The sequence below is a fragment of the Corvus brachyrhynchos genome, unplaced genomic scaffold, assembly GCF_000691975.1.
Source record: "Corvus brachyrhynchos isolate BGI_N302 unplaced genomic scaffold, ASM69197v1 scaffold166, whole genome shotgun sequence".
Classification (NCBI taxonomy): Eukaryota; Metazoa; Chordata; class Aves; order Passeriformes; family Corvidae; genus Corvus; species Corvus brachyrhynchos.
The window spans coordinates 2,803,252-2,820,857 of NW_008239671.1; the positions used below are offsets into that span (position 1 = coordinate 2,803,252).

The 17,606-nt window shown below is 38.2% G+C and overlaps 1 long non-coding RNA gene across 1 annotated transcript in view; it reads right to left on the reverse strand.

Annotated features, from left to right (window-relative positions):
• The window catches only part of LOC108448653, a 41,417-nt gene extending 24,141 nt beyond the window's left edge, over window positions 1–17,276 (reverse strand). The window contains exons 1-3 of the long non-coding RNA XR_001864614.1: window positions 17,154–17,276; window positions 13,161–13,290; window positions 9,957–10,030 (exon numbers count right to left, since the gene is read on the reverse strand). This is a non-coding gene — a long non-coding RNA (uncharacterized LOC108448653). The remainder of the gene's footprint in view (window positions 1–9,956; window positions 10,031–13,160; window positions 13,291–17,153) is intronic.
• Window positions 17,277–17,606: the final 330 nt, after the last annotated feature.

Here is a 17,606-nt window from a genome sequence, read left to right on the forward strand (position 1 = left end):
GCCTCCTGGCACCAGAACCAGGCAACACAGCCAGCTCCTTGCCAAACAGCGAAGAAACGTCTGTCTACAGACTCTAGGAAAAACTGCACAAAATTCTGAGACTGCTGAAAGGTCTTAGCTTTAACTGTTGTTCAGCTTTTATCACTGTTCTGGAGTCTTTGAGATGATTTTTCTTTGCTAGTGTCCATGGTTGGGTATTAGGAAAAGGTTCTTCCCCAGAGGGTGGTTGGGCACTGGAACAGGCTCCCCAGGGCAGTGGTCACAGCACCAGCCTGACAGAGCTCAAGGAGGGTTTGGACAGTGCTGTCATGCACAGGGTGTGACTCTTGGGGATGGTGCTGTGCAGGGCCAGGAGCTGGACTGGATGGTCCTTGTGAGTCCCTTCCAACTCAGGATATTCTGTGACTATGATTCTGTTTTACCTTAACACTGTGTGATCTGGAAGAAGAGGCCCCAAGAGACCCTCTCTGTTCCCATGATGGAAAGGAAGACAGGGAAACAAGAACTGTTCTAGGTCTTTGCCAAGGTCCTGAATACCCTGATTATTGCAACTAATATGCAGTCTGAAATCAGATTAAATGGAATTAAAGAAATAGAGAAACTGAAAAATTCTGGTAATACAATTATTGGCAATACAATTTTAGAAATAAAGAGTAGTGACCCGGAGGGGTTAATATCAGTGTTAATACTGTTAATATCAGTCATACCTATGGCAAATGGCGAATGGTGGATCCCTCAGGAAGAGAGTACCTCCTTGAATGCACCTGGCACATCACCCTCAGCCCAGGGAGCACTCACTGCCTCCACTGACAGTGGCTGACTGCACAAAAAGAAACACTTCTCAGCATTGAAATAAAGAAAAACAGTCAGAGGTAGACTGAGCACAGAGTTGCCTTGCAGTGAAGAGGAGCTATTTCTGAAAGATTATTCTGCCAGGACTTTCTCGTGGTCCTGTTGACTTTGTGTTTCTTTTCATAGATATTCTGATTCCTATATGTACAAATAGGATATATAATTGAGTACTTACACCTTTCACAAACAGGGGTTCAAAAGTATGTTAGAAATCCAATTTATGAGAATTTTGGTTTTTTACTGTGCAATCCATGATTTATAATTTAAATCCCTGTGCCAAGTAGACTCATGTCTCAAAGGAAATAAAAAGTGTTTTGACCATAATGGCCTACTATTTGCAAGATTCGCCTCTGAAATTCAAAGCTCTTTCCTTTATTGAAAATACTGATGGTTTATTTGAAGATATCTCCAAATTAAATTTAAATAGTAAAGAAATTGCTAACAGTCCAATTCGCTTAATAACAAGAGGAAGAAAGTAGTGCTGACGTTAATTTCCAACTTAACTGATTAAATGAAATCTTGAAAATTTTATGAGTTTTACTCTAAAACAAAACAGGCAGATTTTAATGAAGCATCTCCTTTGGAAATAGCTATGCATTCAAAACATATTAAAGAAGGAAGCAGTTCTGTAGCAAAATTAAATTAATTTCCATTTAAAAAGCAAATGGAAATGAAATGAAGTGAAGGATACCTTTGTCTTTTAGTCTATGAAACTTCAGTAGACTGACATTTCCTGACACAACTGCAGACATCCTGTTGGCATGCAACACTGGGACCATGAATGCTTGATGATGATCTGCAACTTTATTTTTTAATATATAAATATTTAACTTTGGTCATACTAATGTCAGTGGCAGCTCCCAAACATGCCATTCCTGGCCAGTAGCTGTAACAGTCTCCTTTAATGCAGATTTTGCAGTTTACTCATACAACATTTGTTTGTTCTTCAGTAACTGAATCAACAGAAATTTTATCTAAATTTCCAAATCTCCTTTTGATATTTGACCATTATTGCTTGCCCTATCCACTACAGTATGGAGAACACTTTATTTCTTCTTCTTAATTTTTTTTTCCCCTGCAGTTGCCTTTTTAAATTTTTACAGTTAGCTTGTTGCTCTTGGGTTTCGTATTCCCTCTTTTCCCAAGATTCAGAAATTACATTTTCTTCAGCATCCAGTGAGTGCTATTTTCTAGATTTCTAGGATCACTTTTGCTTCTCTTCTCTGGTCTCCTCCCAGCTGTTCACAACTATTTTAAAGTATGTTGTGTAACACTGAAGAGAGCATTTCAGCCAAAGCCACTGAGTAGATTAGAAGGATTACTAAGATTGCTACATATGTCTTGCAAGATAAAATTTTTGCTTTCATATGACCCAAATTGTTTTGGCTCTCATCCCTTCTTTTTTCATTTTACAGATGGAAAACCTAGATACAGATAGATTATGTGAGTCACCCCATTTCACATAGGAAATTCTGAGATCTTGGAATTGAGTATACATCTGCTAAGTCTGGAGGAAATTTTATATTCCACAAGCCATAACTGGGGTTTCACACAGAGTTGCCTCCCTCTTTGCCTTTCAATAGTTTCACTGCTCTTTCTAACCTGTTCACCCCCTGCCAAACACTTTCTCTATGACTTGATTGTCCCTTTTATCTATACTAAAATTCTCAGAAGGATTCATTTCCTCTCACTGGTTACAAGAGCCTCACCCAAAATGAACTCAAGCATTACCTGTTTGATCACCTTTTTCATCTTTTGCCTATTTTAGTGTTATTCTAAACACAGAGTCATGGAATCATAGAATAGTTTGGGTTGGAAGGGACCTTAAAGATCACCTTATTTCAAATCCCCTGCCATTGGGAAAAATCCCTGTTTTAATTATAATGCATGGATGGCATAATAGAAGAACAAACTCTGATAAACTGAATTGCTGACATACTTTTGAAAACCTCTGCTTGTGAAAGGTGTAAGGACTCACCCATATCCTATTTGTACATGCAGGACAGGAAATGAGGAAATAAGATTCTTCTTTTTGGATATTTGGGAAGTACCTGCCATGTACTGAACGTTCCTGCAAAGAGCAGAAGATGTTTTCCCCATTTGATTGTTACCATCTGCCATTTTACAGGCATTGACTTCAGTGGAGTTATTTTTGCTTTATATGAGTGCAAAAAGATATGGGAAATGTTATTGTTCACAGTCAAAAAGAGAGAGCATCTGCTAAACAAATTACAAGACAAGGTTGGCATGAAAGACAGAGTTAGTGATTGTTATTAATCTAGTTATTTTACCTGCAAAAGCAAAACTGAACAAAATTTGGGATCAATTTTTTTTCTTTTTTCAGCTTCAGAAATGCTTTCAGCACATTAGTAAGTGATAAAATTTCACAGCAAAGAGATATCTTGGTAAATTGTGAAGGAAGGATACTATGGAAAACATGAAAAATTTGATAATGGGCTTAGGACATAACAAAAGTTCTTATATTGGTAACATTGGACCTGCTTAGAATGAGAGATTTGGTGTAAGACAAATGTCCCTTATGTGCTACTCCTGTGACACAGACCATGAGACCACAGCACTGTTTACATGAACAGGGAGCTCTCAGCCATTTAACAACAGGTTAGTGATCAGAAACAGTTGAGTTTAGAGAAAAAAAAACTCCTTTCCCCTGCTCTGAAGTCTGATCTTCCAACACGCAGGCAACTGCTCCTAATTCAGTGGGGTTTTAAGTTATGGAAATCTTTGAACACTTTCTTCTTCCAGATTATTCTTATCCTAAATATGTAGCATTGGCATTTCCAGAGTGTTTAGCTCCTTGCAAGAGAGTGGTTTCAATGACCAGGTGATTCTGACCTAAATAGGATTTTAGGACAAGATACTGGAGAGACAGCAATGTGAAATATCGCAAGTACTTATGGTTAGGAGATTTTGTGCTTGTTTGTTTCACTTTGTTTTTGTAAATATTCACAAAATGAAATGCAAGCACTTTTAAAAAAATTAGATCTATTTTTCATTTGTAGTCTAATCATGGTAATTGAAGGCTAGCCTTCTTTCCCTCTGTATTTTCCTAGGCTGCAATCCATTTTAGGATTCTGTTATGGCACATGAAATGGATCATCTGCACCAGAATGGAGGCTGTGGTGATGAAGTGCCTTCCATTTTCCCCCATAATGTTCTCAAAGAAGACTGATGAATAAGATTCTCAGAAACAATTACAAAGAGGGAGATCCATCAATAGTCAACACTGACCTCTTTTTTTTCCCCAGAAGTTTTTTTCTAGGTCAGTTTGACTTCATTTCGAGAGTTTTGAGCATCTTTTCTTACGGACATCTATTTCCAGAGTCTCCAGGAAAACCAAATTAGTCAAGACAGCCAGTTTTGAAGGCAGTGTTTGACACAGATTAAGGAAGCCAAATTCAAATTGATGATTCCTTACATCCATTTTGTCTTCATTGCTAAAAAGGGTTAATGATTCTTATCTTACTAAAATGGAGTTGCTCTTTTTTCCATGAGACAAAAAGCAAAAATAAAATATAGGCTGATTTATTCCTCTGAGAATCTTCAAACCTTGCTTTTTGAGAGCAACTTGTTCTTCTAGAGGCACCTCAGGCTTTGGCAAATTTCTTTCCCCAGTTTCCCATACAGTTCTGCCAGCCAACTAGGAGTACACGTTCTACAAATTTTCTTACAAGCTGTTGTAATTATTTACTTAATTGCATCTATTTTATATCTCTTTTGCCCACAGCACCTAAATAAAGCCAGGATTTTCTTTGCAGTGGAATATGGAACAAGGAAATGCCATACTGTGGTGATCCTCTGCTTGTGCCTTGAAGGAAGACAAATTCCAGTGAAAGCTGCTCCATGTTGTTCTAGTGATAGCTGACATCAATGTAATGCACACAAACCACGCTATGATAATCATCAAATCTCTGTGTTTCCTAGATTTTTCAGGAAAAACTCCAATTGTTAAGTTACACCACATAAAAAACTCCTCATGTGGAAGACTCTGGCACACTGGCAGGTTGAAGGTGAACAGCACTAAAAGAAATGCAGTGGCATGATGTAAAGCAGTAAGACCAGAAGGGATTATTTTTCCTTTTCTTCAGCTCTGCAATGAATCTTTTGCTACAATGCAAGCTAAATTTGAATGTCTTGGTTCATGTGTTTGGAAAATCAAAAGTTGATTAATTTCTTAGATTATGTGTTTGCTACATATAAAGTAATTTGCAAGTTTAAGGATTTAGGTGATAGAAATAGAACATAAAGAAAACATTAGTATAGCCCAAATCTTCCCAAATGTCATTGATAACTGAAGAATAAAGATCTTCAGCAGTTTCATTTTGCCTGGATTGCAGGATGAGAACAGATTGTGTCTTTACTACTGATTTGTTTTTGGCCAAAACAATGATACTCTCTCCAAAATACTTGCCACTAGGAGTCAAGATTAGTATTTTCTCTTGCTGTTTTAATGAGCATTTTCTTGCTGTGTGACATATTGTGATGAATCTCAGTAGACCACTGCTAAGAGCACTTGTGATTTCAGGAGAATGAATCATTATTGACATTGTAAATACAAAAATTCATGTATATACACCAACATATAAACACATTGCCTGTTCTGCACCTGGTTCTCAGCATAATAAGAAAAGGTAGGGTGATCCATGGTAAATACAGGAAACTGGTCAGATATTGAACAAACCCTATGTTTTCTACGAGGTGAGAAAAATGCGATACCTGGCACCTATCTATTTAATAGATAAAATGTACACATCTGAATTTTAACAGTGCTGAGAATGGGATCAAGTCAGTTAAACAGCAAATTGATAACACAGTCCTTGACTGACTCAATTTTTTATCTTCGTGGCTTTCCTGGCTGCACAGCTGCAAGGTGAGAGCAAGACACAGAACCAAAGCTTTTGCTGCCAGCAGTAGAGCTGAGATAAGTGGTGCAGACTTTTACCATGTGTTCAGTGGTGTCAGACTGGGAGAGGTTTCTTTTTCCAGGGGATATTCACTCTTTCTGACACGTCAAGACTAGTGGTCATGTTCTAAAAGTCCTCAAAGAAAGCAAAAGTAGGGGGTGGCAGTAGGTAATATATCCTCTGGTGGACCTTAACCTTATTTAAAAATTCCTCACTGGATATCTTTCTTTCTGTTTCAGATACTCAGAACGACATCTCAGCTGCTTCTCAAGTTGTTGTTTGCAGCCAGTGAAGAAAAGACAGTGGGAGTTTTATAACAAGTTTTATTTGTTCATGTTAGAAAGTATTAAAAGCCATTCTTTATTCCATTGTTTAGAAATGCAACCTAAACCAGTATTTCAGAGATAAAGGTCCACATGCCAGATGCCCAAAATTAAATGCAGTGGATACTACTCAGATTTGTAGGTTTTATTATCTCTTGTGTTGTTTTTTTCTGGGGTAGAGTTTATTTTCTTCATAGCTGAGACATTTCTGGAACTATTGTTTGTGTGGCAACATCTCTCACCCAAATCCTTCAAAGGCTATGTCTTTGATTACTGATGTTTTTTGATTACTTTAATTTCATATGTGTGTTTTTATCCTCTCTCTTTTTTTTTTTTTTAAGTGACCAATAATTTAAGTCTTTGTGTGGTGATGCAATTAAAACTCAAACCACAGTTTAGGTCACACTGCAAAGTGAGCAAGCTAATCACTAAATACTCATCTCATTACTCCCTCTGACAGGTCATTTAATAGAACTAGTGGGGAAAAAATCCTTGCACAAGTAAGAAAAAATTAACGAAGGAATACATCCCAGTATTCCCTGGGAAAACATAGAGTAAGACATTTAGAAGTTTTCTCTGGGGATTTTAAGATCATAATTAACTAAAGTTTTTTCAACCTGTCAGACTAACTGTATCATCAACATTAGCCCCTATCTTATGACTGTGCCTGGATTCACAAAAGCAGACTTTTTTAGTGTCAGTCATATTCTCAGGAGATTACAATTGGATCAAAATGAAGTTGACTCATGCCCTCAATGGGCTTACTTAGCAATTAATTATAAATGCTTTGCAGCCTAGATTAAATACCTGCCTACTCTTGCCCATACATTTCAGTTTAGTACTCTGTGGAAATTCCTCTGATGCTTTCGTGTTGGCATTCCTCAACTTCCAGGCAGGTCTTTCCAAAATCTAATATTTCGTAGCATAGTGTTATCCTAAACATGGATATTGATTGTGGCAGGAATAGAGCATGTGATCTTGCAGGAAGGTGGATGATTCAGTGTCTGAATGCAGAGAAGCCAGTAGAAAAAACTGCAGGAGGAGAATGGACACTGGTGGCATCTTCGCCTCATATTGACAGGACCAAAACTGCTCTTTTGAAAACTGAAAATTAAGGCAAGGTTTTCACACAGGTATCAATCGGTGTCCTGAAGAACTGTATCTCTGCAGTTTCATTAGATGTAAAATACATTCATGGTCAAGTATTTTAGTTAAAAATGGGTTAATGCATTTCACATGTTTTCATCAGGTTCAGAGAGAGAGGTGTTAAATAAAAAGCACCACAGCTCTCAGGAGAACTCTGTACTAATTCCAGAGCTTCACAACCCAACAGTGAGTTTGCAGGGAACCTCCTTTTGCCTCAGAGGGTCTCCATAACTTTTAAGTACTCAGGACTTTTAAGTACCTCAAAACTCAACACCTATGAAGACAATGCCTCCAGGGCCTTTTCTTTGCAGTAAAGTAGTTTAGCAGAAAGTACTCCCACATATGTGGTGGGAAGTCCTAACCTGCAATTTATAATCTAATTTGGAAACACATAAACAGAGCAAGTAGGAAATAAACACAGAAACAGGACTCTAATGTAATCATTTCATCAACTAATTCTTTCAGAAAAAGGAGTGTAAGTTAAAAAAAGTGGGGTGGGACCCAATGGGAAAAGTGCAGTGCCTCATAAACAGTGAGTTTGCCTGGGGGCTACGAGGAGAACGGAGGGATGAGCTCAGCTCATGTAAAATAACTGCTGAACTGAGCACACAGTTATTTGTGGCTGCTCTATAGAGCTTGATTTGTGATAGTGATCTTTCATCCAAGCATGGATGTTATTCAGCCGTGGCTGGTTAGTTCTGTAATTGACAAAATCCTCTGCTAAAAGGAATCTCTTATCTATTCTTGCTGTCCTTTATTTGTTTTGATAGATACATAGACTGATTTTCTTTTGGCTGTGTTCATTTACCTTTTATTTGTATGATGTGGTCCTCTTAAGTTTGCACTGATTCTTTTTAGCATTGCCTTACTTTCATGTACATAATTTCAAATTTCTTACTTTCAAACATTTTAAATCAGCTTTTTAAAAAATTATTATTATTTTTGTAAATTACTAGTACCTGTACTTGCATTTCTTATATTCTCAGTTCTTAGTTTTCACAGAGCCCTCAAAGTAACAGAAAGAAGACAAATTTATTTATTTTTTAATTTATTTATTTTTTACTGAAATGTGTTACCATATTTTAGACTGCTTTTAATTCCAATGAAATTCATCTTGCCTTAAAGATTTCTACTAACATCTAGATGTTAAGTGTGAAGCCATTCCCCCTTGTCCTGTCACTCCAGGCCCTTGTCAAAGTCCCTCTCCAGCTCTCTTGGAGTCCCTTTAGGCACTGGAAGGAGCTGGAAGGTCTCTCTGGAGCCTTCTCTTATCCAGGCTGAACTCCAACTGTCTCAGCCTTTCTTCATAGCAGAGATGCTCCAGCCCTCAGAGCATCTTCAATTCACTGCTGTTTTTGTTAACTTGAACGCAGGGGTAAAATATTTGTGTGAAAATAGGAATCACAGGTTTAAACTCTCATCTATTAAATACATAACTCATCCTATTTTTTGGAGCAAGACACTGAATCTGCCTATAAGTGGCTGAAGGAGGATGTGATAAAAATATTGTCCACTCTTTGAGAAGCAACTCAGTCATGGGGGAGCCTGCCTAGGAACATGTAGAACAAGACTGTGAATTACAAAAGGATTCAAAGCAACTGGAGTTGCCAAAATAGTGCCTAATTCCTAGAAAGTAGCTGAGCCCTGGAAAGACACCCTGGTTCAGAACAGCAGAGGCTGAGAAAATATGATTTCACTTAAAATCTCCTTCAGAAGTATATTTTTCTGGAATAAGGAAGCCTGGGATTTCCCAGCACTGTTTCTACATTGGTCTTGGAATTTCTTAGCATGTAACCCTATGAATCATGTAGAATTTATATTTAATCCTTCTTCTACTACCACCTCCTACCACTAATGGCAAGTCCTGAAATACGGTTTTAGTAATTTTCTTTCAGAAGTACTGCAACAAATACAGATTTGATATATATTTTTTGGTTGAATGTTGTTATGTAGATCTGGCCAGCTACACGGAAGAGATTTTTAAGATATTTGCATGTCAGAAAAGAGAAGCGGGAAATGGAACAAGGAAGCAACAAAACCAAACCAACCAACCAAAAAAAAACCCCTCCCAGATGTTAGGAATTATATACCTTTAAACCAATATTTGTCTGCATTTAACTGGCAGTGTTTGCTATAAGAATACCATTCTTCCTGTAACTTCTGCCATTAATAATTTCTGCAGTGTATTACTGAAGTGAAAACAGTACAGACTTCATGAAGAGAACAATTGTTCTTTGTAGATGGAAGTTAAACTACCAGTGTAGAATTGCTTCCTACACAATGGGAGAAGTGAAAGATTATAAAATATGCTTCCTGTCAAGTAGACAGCCTTAAAGTTTCTTGGCTCTAAATGAATCCCTTGAATTGACAGTTCAGGAGCATGGCTTGTGCTTCATAAGAATCAGCTCACTTTTAAAATGAGCAGATCCTTCTTGTTTATGCAGAAAATCTGGAGAATACAATTTTTCAAAGCATTTCTGAATAAATGATGCCACACTTGTGATACACTGAAGCTTGGTGTTCACATGGTTGTAAATACTCATCTCAAAAGAGCACCCGTGTTTTGGTTTGTTTACATTTTACAGCAGGTGGAAGGAGGACAATCAGGAGGAAAAAATTTTCAGAACATCAAACTGCAATTTTTCAAGCCTAAATAGAAAAGTTGAAGGGCTTGCTATCATGTGCAACTATCAGGCTGACTTCTTTTACTTACCAGCATTTTTACTGATGTTATTGGAGTCTTCTAATTTCCACTGATCATACATTGCTGGTAGTTAGAAAATAGAACTGAAACAAACAAAATAAAACTAGTGCATTAGGAAGCTTTAAAGTAACTGTTTCTCATAATTTGAAATGAAGCCATTTTTCAAGAAAAAAAAATATTTTGAAATGGGACTCAGTTGAAGCTAATCTGAAGTAATTATCTGGAGATTGTGGAGTGACTGACCCCGAAGGTGTTTAAGAAAAGATTGGACATATCAGTAGTTGAAATAGAGATGTTTGGTTATTTCCAACCTAATTGATTCTATGATACTGTAATTTCAGAACATTTTTAAAACTATTTATTTATTGGCAGGCTTCTTTAATATGGGTAAAACTGAATCTACATATCCAGCACTAGAAGATCAAATCCCTCAATTTTTACTTCTTCTGTGTCAGATGTCATTGAAAACTAAATATAGGGCCTGAACATACACCCTGATCTGAAAAGCAGAGAAGTCCACTGGAAATGCTACTGATTTTGATAATGTGGTTTAGTGGATTCTCAGATCCTCAATTTCTGTCACTTTTTGCTTTGTTGCAAACTTAATAAATAGTACTAGTATTAATAATAATATTACCAGTGCTGATGAGTAGTTCCAGTTTTAACTGGAATCTAAAGACTGAACTTGTCCTGCAGATTTTACTGCAAAGGCAGAAGTAATTAGAAGAGCATGTGATGCATGTGTTATCGAGCTCATTTTCAGAAGACTGTGGCATCCAATTTATTGATGCATATGTCATGTTTTACTTAAGGTAAGCCAAGAGGAAAAGTTGTAATATTTGAGGGATGGACAAAATAAATGCTTACTAAACTAATCCCCCATCAGTTTATAGAAATTACCATCACTGCTGCACTCCTGAGAGTGGCTGTGTCTCAATAAAGCTGTCTTTGGGTCTGACATGTACTTGCAAGAACTGTGACTCAAAGAGCAGAATGTCACTTCGTTCTCTGTGTGTGTGCTGTGGTAACCACAATGATGCTCAAGCTGCTATGTAGCATTTATAACTCAGAAATAAAAAGAGCAATCAGCAGTGGATACAGCCTCAGGCTTTATGGAAGTGAGGGGTTCACCTTACTAGTCCCAGCTTTAGAGAGAAGCCAAAGTCTTCTCTCTGCAGCAATTTCTATTCAATAAATCCCAGGATGCCCAATGTAATGGAAATTTCTCAGAGCCTAAGCCACAGTGAAACTGAGTGCAGAAAGCATCCTTCAAATAAAGCTGGTTCATAAAACAGAATAATCAGACAGCTGAGAAAACATCCTGCAATATGAGTTCATAGTGTTCTAGGACTTGCTGCTATAAAAAGATGTGTATCAGTGCATCTCTTCTTCCAGATAATTGGGGTGTTATGATACCTCAATACACTCCAAAATAGAGTTAATATATAGTACTACAGTATCCATTTCTTTGAAATAGCAATTCTAGCTTGCTCACCCCTTCCTAAGTTTGATTTTTTTCCTTTTGAGTTTACCAGTGTGTATTTTGTTGGATTTACATTTGCGTTTCAAAGTTTTGCAGTGGCTCAGCATTTATTACACAGGTTTCTCTTAAAAAAGGCAAACCAAATAAAAACCCCCTTATTGATCTTCAAAATTGTTGATTAATACATAAAGTAGTACTGGTATTTAGAAGTGCTCATTAATACATGCATAGAAAATATTTTTATTAAATTACTAAACTATGTCCACACACTCCAGTCAAGCCCCTTCTCATCTAACAGAAGGAAACAGTCTCAAAATCAAACCAGACACATATAATAGTCAATGTATAGCACTTATTCATAACAGAATATGAAAACAAATCAAAGCAGGTTCTGACAGAGGATGATGAGAGCAGTGCTGTGCACAGATATTTCCTGCCTTTAGTTATCACAGTGATTCCTTCCTTCTAACCTGGATTGAAAACACACGATTGACAGGCTTGTTCTGAATTTTTTGCTCCTTGAGTCATAGTTGTGAATTCACTTTGGGTAATGAAATATAAAATTTGCTGATAGGGGTATTAGATCAGGGGCATTTGCCAACAGATGAAACAAGGAAAGGGAATTTGCAAGCATGGCCCGTGTGTTGTTGCTGCCATTGGTATCCAGGAGACAGCAAATGAATTTCTTTACTTCTGCATCTGCACCATGATCAGAGCAAGGCCACCAGCTCAGGCAGGAGTTCAAACTTCCCAAACACGTGAAGTTGTGAAACTCAGAGGACTCAAGTCTTACAGCCAAGGAGCAAAGTGCTGCGTGATTTGGGGTTTATTTTGTTGTATTTTGTTCTTTGCCTGTGGATCTCCATAGCCTCCCCAGAAAGGCTGTCATGCTGCCTGTTGAAAGGCTGGATATGACCTGAAAGATGCTCATCTTGGGCTCGTGATAGGACAGTGTGGACCCCTCTGTGTGCTGTGGAGAATAAACATGATCACATGCAGCTGCTTTCGGGAGTGTGCTGATCTTTCTGGATTATCCCCATAAAGCAGGCACAGAGATTGTGTCTGGTTTTTCATCTGTGCTTTCTGTGATGTGCCTTCCACATCTGCTTATTTACACAGAGCCTGGCAGAGGGAAGATTTGATTGCAGCTCTGGGCTTTGTGTTTCTGAGTGATAACTATCTAAGTTTTATGGACGCAGCAGTTGATTGAATCCCTTGTATATCATTTTAGGTAGAGAGTAAGAGATAATTTTGGAAACACCCAGTTGGAAATTATTTATTATTTACAGAGGAATGGAGTTTCTGCAGGAAACATAGGACTTATTCTCTGTCCTTCACCCTCTCCAGGAACTTTAGAATTATTTTGGAGTACCCCTGGTATCATTAAAGAAGGTGTCCACAGCCCGCCCAGTTGAGTGATGAACTGTCCATCACATGTGATTTTTTTTTTTGTCTCTTCAATGGCAATAGAAAAGACAAATGAAGAACAATCAGGTATGAAAGAAATGTTATGAAAATAAATGAATTTTACTTATTCCAGATTCAAAGTGAATGGCAAAGATAACTCAGATGAGCTCATGACAATGTGGTGATCAAAAGAGTTCGGGAAAGCTGGTCTTTGCCTTAATACATGAAACTCAACCATAATAACAATTAAGCTTCAGCTGCAGTAAGTGAGTTCTGTGGTATCCAGTGGTGACATTATGATCTCCTGAGATGTTTAGACTCACCTGTGGCTCTCTGCAACCATCTACATTTAGTGTTATTCAGGTATTTGATGGAACTTCAGTCCAATGGAAATTCACTCAGTTAATTTGGTGTAAATAAATGGTGCATTCTCACAACTGCTATTTGCAGATCCTGTAAATAAATACAGTATTTTAATCAATAGTTTGCTGTAGTGATAGTTGAAAACATGACAGCAACAACAACCCAAAATAAGGATCTTTAGGTTTTTTGCCTAGTCCTAAGGCAACATCTCAGTGTTAAGCTTATGGGTTTCTAAGACTGAGGGTAGAGGATTTGCTTCCCGAGGTTTTACTGAAACTGCCAAATGGAAGAAGGATATCTGGTAATAACTGGCACTCAGCTTTAAAACACAGTCCAAGGATTTCCAAATCAGTTTCTTCATCTTTCCTTATAACAGAGAGCAGGCAACCACACAGCTCCTTGCAGCCAGCTATTGATTACTCTGACAATCAGCCACTCTCTCCTCGTGACCAGCAGTGTTGGGGACTGGTAGGATCCATTTCTAGAGATGCCAGACTGTTGGTATGTTGTGTATGTCAGAAAATCATGCAATAATTTATATATCAAATTGCTGCCTAATCTTCCCTGCACTCCAGTAAAACAGGAGAGTGGTGGAGTGACAAACACACAGGAAAAGGGATGTGCACAGGATCTCGAACAGAATCAGTGACAGAGCTACAACTCAATCTAATTGTTGAGGTTTTTTCAAGCCACAAAATCAATTCATAAGGAAATACTGACTGAAAATACTGACTGAACTAACAACCCAAACTCACAAAAGCTTCTCATTTCACACCACTGCTACACGTTTGAAAATAGTTCAGTATTGTTACCTATGGTACAGCAAAATTTGGATAACTCTGTGTTTTGTCACTGAATTTTTAGTAAGCGTACAGAAGAAATGTTTCTCTCCACTTTGTACTCGGTGAAATAAAGGACTCTGAGGATAACTGGGTTGCTAAGGTTAATTATATTTTATATGTTTTTACTGAAGGCAATTTAATTTGGCATCACCTAGAGAAAAGAAGAAAGGACAACAATCAGTCATGGGGCATAGCTAAGAATATTCAGCTTTTTATTCTGCATATTGAAAGCTCAGTTGGTCTGTGAGAAATCACATTTCTCTGTGACCCAAAGGACATAATAAATAAAATAAAATCAGGTTATCTTCTATTGTTGAATAACTCTCACAAGGATAAAGGAGGAGAGAATTCAGTATAGCAGGATTTTTTGCTGTATTACAATTTCTGACATCATTTTTGTCCTAATACATTCAATAAGTATAAATATTGAAATATGATCTATGAGAAGAGGCATAGTTTATTTAAAACAGCTGCAGAAATCTAATTTTCTTTAAATTTAAATAATTGAACAATGTCTTTGGCCAAGAGTGAAAGCAGAGAAAGGATGCACACTCCACTGTACTAAAGAGTTAATGCTGTCAAAGTTAATTTTGTGCTTTTCAGATTGCAGGGATGTAAAGCCAGATCTGAGAAGGACAGATAATTTTCATGCCAAATTAAGGATGACTCTAAAACCTTGTGACCTTTAAATAGGATGTGGAAATCAAGGATAATTGAGTGGCATGTCTGCTAATTATTTAAAGGAATTAATAATTCAGAAAGAGAGAACTCGCTCTGACCTGGCCTACAACTGGAAGGGCACATATACGATTCTGAGGATCCGTCACCTGCCTTGTGACCTCTCCTTGAGGTATTCTAAATTCTATCTAAGATATATGGGATAAATTAGAATACTGGAAATTATGGAAGAGGTCAACTTGCAATTGTTGTTCCTATAAGCCAGAGAGCTCAGAGCTGCCCCTGAAGCAGCAGATATCAAGTAATTGGGGATAGGGAAGATACTGCTTCAGGTGTGGACTGGAGGTACCCTGATCACAAAACTCTGGGACAGATGGAAATCTCTGGGATGCGTCCTAGGAGTGCCCATCATTTGCTTATTAACACTGATCCAGATTTCTCCCTACAGGTAGGTGCAAAATATGAGGAGGAGTTAGGGTTCTGTTGATGGACAGAGATTCATCTGAGCAGATATTTATCTTGATTATATAAATACCTACATCTGAGTTGGATATCCAAGGCTCCTTTTACAAGCAATACTGTTGAGGAGGCATTCTGTGCACAATTAACACAGTCTTGAGGTAGATGTGGAAATAGTTCAGATTAATTAATCAAAAGGAGTGCTAATTTATCTCTATAGGTGCAAAAACACCTCCTTGATTTGAGCAGTGTTTTGAAGATACGGAACTGTGGATGAGATTAGTTTTGCAGAAATCACAGATATAATATAAAGACCTTGATAACATGAACAGGTATCTGTCTGGGACATGCACGAAAAACTCTGCAGAGTACAGAAAAAATTAACTCTTCCTTGACCTTTTCATTTCAAACAGAGGATTTTGCTTGTCTTTTATGTGTTAGTAGGGGGTTGGAATAAAATGTTTTTGGAATGTCAAAGCAATCAAGTCTGTACTTTAACTAACCTTGAATAATGTATAATGCTCGCTTCTCTTTCAGTCTTCTTCATGATCTAGATATCCTTGGGAAAAGTCAGCCAAGATGAGGCACATGCCTAACAATAGCCATGACTTCACAACTTTTTATGCCAATGATACTTTACATGTATTAAAAGCTAGGAGATCATTCTTCTATTGGGATGCCCCTTGAAAAAAAGGAGATTTTTCAGCTCTAGCGTTGCTGCGGTGCCCTCTGGCTAGCACGCTGTCCCAGGCACCGGGCAATCTTCTGCCTGTTCCGAGTGGGGAGGGACCGAAACCGATTGCGGCGTGGGAGGACAGGCGAAGCTTCAGGTTGGGTTCACCTTGCCCACCGGTGGCAAAGGTGAGAGAAGGATGTAGGAAAAAAAAGGAGGGACTCCTTCATGGGGGGAGAGGGTTTATTGCAGAGGAAAAATGCACGGAGAAAGCCGAAGAAGCGCGGCTTGCAGGGGGTCTTGTACCTCCACAATATGGGCGTGGAAAACACGCAGCAACCAATGGAACATCAGCCAGGGAGTGTTACCGAGGCAGGGAGAAGGAATTATAGCAAATGGGGGAAGGAGTAGGCAGGGAGGAGTAACAAGGACCAATTAACAACCTAAGAACATAGAACTCTCTGGAAAGGCAAGCAAATATGAGAAATAAGGGGAGGGGAGGGCTGTGGCCAATGGCAAGGTACGGATTTATATATTTTTCACAGCTTTTTGAATGCTGAAGGATTTTGGGCTGTGGAAGCATCAAACCAATGGACCTTTTGGTCCACTTGATTTGGCTGGTCATGGCTCACCGCAACATAGCATTGAAGATGTCTACCTAGAATGATGAATTATCTGGGCTGAATAGTGGAATTACTATGAGATAGTTAAGTAATTAATGTTGGTATTTCTTCAAAGCTCTGCCCCATGTTATGTATCCATGTCCTTTGCTACTAATTTAGTGGGATTCAACTATAGATGAAAGCTTCTGAATGTTGATGCCTCCTTGTAGGTGCCTGGTTGTGAACTGTGTATCCAAGCACAGGAGAGGCCATCCAGTCAGTGCTGGGGAATTTAGGGAAGCATTTTACACCATGTGGATGATTCCATCTGACCATCTGAGCCCTTCACAGACATAACTGTCTGTACTGAGAAATGGAAATGGGCTGGAATGAGAGTTTAGACACTGAAATCATAAACATTTCAACACCTACTTTTGAACGTCTTAATCTGGAAGTGGAACTGCATCCATCATGTACACATTTACCCTTCTGGAAACTCAGTCAGCGTAATTTCTTGTCCTTACAAGCACACATGAAAGGGATGAGAAGGAATGCTTATATTCTCTGTGAGGAGACCTATGTAACAGTAATGTACAAACACACAAAATGTGTTGCAGCAAGCTTTATGAGTGTAAAGCTATCCACAGGTCAGACACATATGAAACAAAATCTGAAGAATAAAGAGCCTGTGTGTCTCACCAGGATTTTTCATGCCTGTTAACATGATGGGTCTTCTTGGGGGACCATCTGAACCAGCCTGTGTCCTCCAGGAAGGTGGTGGGGTGCAGAAAAGTATCGTGGCCTGAAGCAGAGTACAAAAGCCAGTCCTGCACCCAAAGCACACAAAATCAATATGCACACTGTGCAGAAGAGTTACAAGTCTCTTTCATCTTATACTAGCAAACCTTTCTCTGTCTAAAAGCAAAAGAACGCACTGCACCAAAGAGCTCTAATGAATAACTGCAGAGTATGGATCTGTCTTTTGTTATCAGCCGCTGTCACAGAGGACTGTAATTTTTTTTTCTCTATTACCAAGGCCTAGGATTCATATTTCTGTTTCAGGTTTCTTTTATCTTAGAGCTTCCAAGTAGATATATTTGATTCATAAATTCATCCAGAAAAGACTTCTGTTGTCTCATGCTTCAGTAGCAT